The following is a 5,967-nucleotide window of genomic DNA, read 5'->3' on the forward strand; positions in this document are numbered from 1 at the left end:
AATATTTTCCTTCCCTTTGCTAAAACGGGTTGTAACTGGATCTGTCGTTATTTTTTTCGTTTTTCCTATTCTCCTTTTTGTGCATTTTGAACGATGTGGGAGGGGGAAAGTGGGGAGCGTTGTAATCGGGATGGTGGGACTTGTACCAAACAAAATCACCGTGTATAAATGGATAATTATCTATAAGCATTTTTTCTGAAAACAAGACCTCCACCAAACTTTTTTTTTCCAGTAGTTATGGGGAGTATCATCTCTTCAAATTTGTTTAACAAAAAAATGTGGTAAAACAAATATTAAGGGTAAGACGGGTATTATTTAAATTTCAGGATGACAATATAAATTTTCAAACCCTTTAGGATTAGGACTTAAGTATCTATATAGGACAGAACCCCTATTTAAGTTTCCTTTTTTGGTTATGCCTTATTATAGTTTTGCTATACTTGTAATCAGTTTCAGTTATGTTCATAAAAATTTTGTTATGCCAAAAATTACGGTGTCTCCAAAAGGAAGGGAGACACCGAAGTATTTTCCTTTGTAATGAATTCCATGTTGTAAGTGCCCATATCAATACAACTTCTCTTTTTTGTCAAAAAGAAAAAAGAAAGGAAAAGAAAAGAAAAGAAAACAATAACAATAATTATTAGCCAAAAAAGAAAAGGAAAAGGAAAAAACGAGGGCGAAACAGAGAGGAAGTTAGGGCAATGAGATTTGTATCGCCGTTGATTTATTTTCTTATTCGGGGAGCAATTGGTAAGCTTTGAATCTTATGTTATCTACAAATCAAAGTAGGCCTGTCAATGGACCGGATCCGATCTGGACCCGATCCAAAAAATCCGATCCAAATTCGGATTCGAATCCGATAACATCGATCCGATAATCCGGTAATCCAAATACGGATCAGATCGGATTAAATCCGTTATCGATCCGAATCTAAACTTTATTTTTTTAAATTTTAAATTTTTTTTTAAATCAGTAAATTTTTTATTTTGAAAAAAAAGGTTTAAGAAGTTGTGTTTTTATTTTTTTTATATTTAAAAAAAAATTTGGGAATTTTTTTTTATTGAAAAAACAAATTGAATTTTTTTGAAAAATAAAATTGTTTTTTTGCTAAAATTTTTGAAGTAAAAAAGTTTTCGGATTGGATTCGGATTTTCGGATCGGATCCGGATTTTTTGGATCCAGATTATCACTATCGGATTCGAGTCTTATTGGATTTGGGTTTTATCGGATCTGGCCCATTAACAGGCCTAAATCAAAGCATGTCATCGTTTTCCAATTTCCAAAATTTCCAATGCTTCTCCTATTCGCACATGGATTTCAATTTCAATTTCAATTCCTCTCTCTCTGATTTTCATTCTTTTCTGCACCAACTAAATTTCTCAATCGACTGCAGTAGTTGCATCTATTCTATTTGTTGAAATCTCCAACAAATATTTAACTGAATTATCATCCGCGTGACAGGTGTTTGTTTCCAATTAGAATTCTAATTCTATTTTTATTTTGGGGTTTTTCATAGGAGTATTAATTAGTACTCCAAAAGAACAGATGCAATAAGTAAATCTATATGGTCTATGCAGTAGAGATATGAGGGTGAAGAAGACTTAAGAACACTCAAACTACAGGATTGAAATTTGAAAATACTACTGAGGATACTAACTATATATACTCAAGCTGTTATTAGTTACTTAGTTTGGACAAGTACCAAAGCTGCTAGCTGATGAAACTACAGAATCCAGTACTGATTTAAGATTATCTTTCTTGTCTAACACTTGCTAGTCAATCAATTAAGTGAAAAAAAAAATCCACTAGAGTAATATACACAGGCATTTGGGCACAATCTTAAATGAATTCAAAGCCTGAGCTAACATTGAAAATCCACTAGAGTCCCGTTAGGGTTCTGGCCAGACGCGTGTTACAAAATTGCTTCATTTTTCACTGAATGCCAACATCAGCTTATTAAGGCATCAGGGGATCGGTTAGTGCAAGCAGAGGTGAAGTTGTCGGAGCTTCAAACCTTTTTTTTTTGATAAGTTCTTCAGACTTGTTTAGCTTTGGTAAATGAAGCAAGGAGTGCAGCTAACGTGGAACTCAAGACTGCCAATGCAAAGAGAGAATCGGCAGAGTTACAATTATTCGCTGTCGAGGGAGAGATCAAAACTTTGCTTTCAAAAGCTGGTTGTTTGGAGGAAGAGGTCCGAAAACAGAAGGCTTTGTTGAAGGAAGCTGTGGCCAAGTGTCGGAATTTGGAAGATGAAATTTTGAAAATGAAGTGCGAAGTGGACATCCGGAATGCAGCAATATTGAATGGAGAATGGAAAATAACGCAGGTCAGGTTTCTAGCTGCTTCTTTTTTCCTGTAAATATAACCCTCTCTATGCACCAATGAAAAGAAAAAGAACAATTAATGAGTAGCTAACAAATCAATACATACGTCTTCCCAATCCTTTATTGAGATTCATAACATTTCGTTGATTCACAACTATTGGGGCTACAAATAACTAGGATGTCAGCCATAAATAACTACAATGGGGCTTGATACTATCTGGTTATCCTGGTCGATCCACTTGAGAAAACCATAATTTATGTTTGGTGAATCCTTCTCAATCTGCACGCTCACAACAAAACTTTGCTTCTGATATTTGCTTTTGAATACGAGAGTACTGGGCTCTACTTTGATACTCATTCCAGTAGGAACAGCTAAAACTGCTTGGTAAATGGCTTCGCTGTCTCCCACATTCGTCACAACCCTGTTGAAGTTCTTTGATCTGGCTCCTTTAGGAAATATGGCGATAAAAGAAGGGCATTGAGGTCAGCACGATTTTGACTGCAACTCCATTGATTTCTCCTGAGGACAGAGCTCATTTGCTTCTTAGTGCAGCCAAGGCTGCACAAAAACTCGATATAATCTTGGATACCCAAATCGTATATCAGGCCAGGGTCCATGGCTTTGTTGGGATTGATATGGCCTGCCCCGAAATCAAGAGGTGTGGCAGGGAGTCCTGCCCCTTGGTCTTTGAAGGTTGTGCCCGTATTGTCAACTATTTCTGCACTGGTCATGATTGCTGATCTTATGGCTGCAGGACTCCAATCTTGGTGAACGGCCTTTAGTAATGCTGCAACTCCTGCAACATGAGGGGCTGCCATTGATGTTCCAGAGTCGAGTGCATAATCTGTGACCAACTTGTAATTGCATGTTGCCACAGAAACCGTATAGGGTGGAACTGCTGCGAGAATATCCACCCCAGGGGCGAGAATGTCTGGTTTCAGAATGCCTGGGTTTATCGGGTCAGGTCCTCTAGAAGAAAAAACCGCCACCTGAGGTGCTGGTTTTGTGCCCAAACTTGTCACTGTGAACCTCATGCTCTTTATCATTGCATTATTCACTCCGGTTGCATATTCTCTGACTGAAGTCCAAGAATTATTTGTCAGCACCATGCTAGGAAAAGTGTAATCTTCTGGATATATAACTTGCGGGTCCCCCAAGAAGACTCCCGCAAGTCCGCTGGCTTTCTGAACTTCTTCCATCTGAAAAATGCTGCTATCACACAGGACTACCTTTCCGGCAACCTCTTCCCGATCCAAAGCTGAGCATGTTGCTTTGCTTAGATTACCACCCCCATAATATAGAGGCATGTCAGAAAGGTAAACGCTTTCTGGGAAGTAGGATGTTCCTCCCAAGGTTAGCCCATTTCCTAGGCGCATTGCTGCTGCAAAACTTCGGTCAACAGTGCCAGCACCTACAGTTGTGATCCAAGGTGCTCCATTGTGTATCTTATTTCGAATTCCATCATTTCCAGCAGCACAAATAACAACAATCCCTTTCTCCATTGCCGAAAGCGATGCGATAGCTACGTTGTCCTCAAAATAAGGTGGTATATCTGGATAGTGTGCAGACAAAGACAGAGACATGATGTCCACTCCATCGGCAATTGCTTGGTCCATTCCAGCAAGCAAATCGCTCTCTGTAAATTCATAACCTGTGCTTGTTTTCCAGGCGATCTTGTACATGGCGATGTGTGCACTTGGTGCTACCCCTCTGGCTGTGCCTCTAGCATAGCCAAAGTAACTAACACCAAGGACTTGGTTACCTGCTGCTGTGGACGAGATGTGGGTTCCATGGCCGTAAGAGTCTCTAGCAGATTCAAAGTCACCCTTGTGAATTTTTTCACCAGAAGCTAGGCGTCCTTTGCTAAAGGACTTGGCTCCAATGAGCTTCCTGTTACAGGACGAAGGGCTTCCATGTGGATGATGTATGTCTTGTATTCTTCAGATTTTGCAAAGGAATTACTGACCCCCAAGAGGAGGAAGAAAAGTAGCCATGGGAAGTAGTGGGGGTTCTGTGAAGCCATGGAAAGTAGTGGGAGTGGGATTGGTTTAGTAATGAGGCAAAACATTTATGACATTGGATTTATATTGATGAGCCCCTGTTTTTATGTTGATAATTGTGACGTAAGTGCCTACACAAGCATGAGATGAAATACTTGAGTACACAAATTGGGATGCCAGTTACCTGAAGTGGTTGGTTCAGTGGGGAAACCTAATACTTAGGGATTAACTTTCTTTGAGGCCTCAGGTTTAAATTCGAATGCATGTTGCTTGTCTCTTTATCTTATTTTAATTGTGTGAAATTGTTGTTGATAGAGTGTTGGTCTTGATGACATCCTCCAGTATACATCTAATAAATCCAAAGCAATAACAATATAGTCTAGACGACATCTCTATATCACATATAGGTCACTAGGGGCCACTCAATGTGACACATTCGTCGTTTGGTGATATTAGAAAATTTCTGCAGTGTTTTAAGTTATGCAGTTAGACCATTTTAAGTTAAAAGTTGTACTAACTTCTTCATCGTGAAGGGGAAAAAAGATAGCCTCCCACCTAACTATCTGTTTCTAGGTTAGTATTTCCATAGATGGAAATTTCCCTATTTGTCCGGTTGCTTGTTAGTTGTTATCTTAGCTCGTTGCCTCTTTCTCCTTTACATCTTGAAGGGGAAAAAAATTAGCCTTCCACCTACCTGCCTATCTGTTTTATGTTGGGACGTTATTCTGTGAACTTGTGCTTTTCTTTTGGTATGTCTTGTTGTGTTCATCCACAGCTCTCACAAGTTCTACCATGTATCGAATGAAGAAAAAATACAAGTTACCTCTGCGAAGTTGCGACCCAAATCAAATCAGGTTTCACATGCCCAACGTGAGCAATTAAATTTCTTAAGTTTTCTCCAGTACTGCAAAATGTGCAATTCAATATTCTTGTTACCTTCTTTAGCTCCTTTGTGCAGGATAGGATGCATTTTTTTTGTTTTCTAAATTTTATCAACCAGTTGTTTGTATAGTCACTTGGGTTGGTGCCTTGGTGCATTATATTTGGATGGTTCTGGCCTTATTAACTGGACTCATCATGTGTGAAGCCCAATACTGATGATAAAACACTCTTTTCTGTTTGTATCACGACAACTAAAATGGCCGGAATATGAGGACTCTGAAGTGCATCTAGAGGAAAATTTTGAGAAGGCACATTTAGCATCTAGAGGAAAATTTTGAGAAGGCACATTTAGAATTTTGGCAATATATGTTATTTGTTAGGTGCAAAAACTATGGACGTTTAGTTGAAAATGCTTCGTACGTACACCAAGTAGAATCTGCAAACGATTTGGGTAAAGCAAGTATGAGCCAAATAACTACATAAAATTCTGTAGTATAGTAACCTCATCCTAACGGGGAGTTATAGCCCAATCAGCTTGACTTTAGGTACGATTTTTTGACCCTATTGACTAAAATTAGAAATTAATCTATCTCATTTAATTACTGGCTCATATCATAAACAAATTGATGTCACTTCTAAATATTTACTATATACAGAGCCTACAACACGTAGTAGTGCTTCTGAACAAGCTGTGAAGAAAAGGGCGACATTAATGCAAGACAGACGTTCCTCGGAAAGTTTTTTGTGCCCGAATAATAA

The 5,967-nt window shown here is 38.6% G+C and overlaps 1 pseudogene; it reads right to left on the reverse strand.

Annotated features, from left to right (window-relative positions):
• Nucleotides 1-2,385: 2,385 nt before the first annotated feature.
• On the reverse strand, nt 2,386-5,715 carry LOC131327827 (subtilisin-like protease SBT3; annotated as a pseudogene).
• Between the last annotated feature and the right edge of the window lie 252 nt (nt 5,716-5,967).

The sequence above is a fragment of the Rhododendron vialii genome, chromosome 1a, assembly GCF_030253575.1.
Source record: "Rhododendron vialii isolate Sample 1 chromosome 1a, ASM3025357v1".
Taxonomy (NCBI): domain Eukaryota; kingdom Viridiplantae; phylum Streptophyta; class Magnoliopsida; order Ericales; family Ericaceae; genus Rhododendron; species Rhododendron vialii.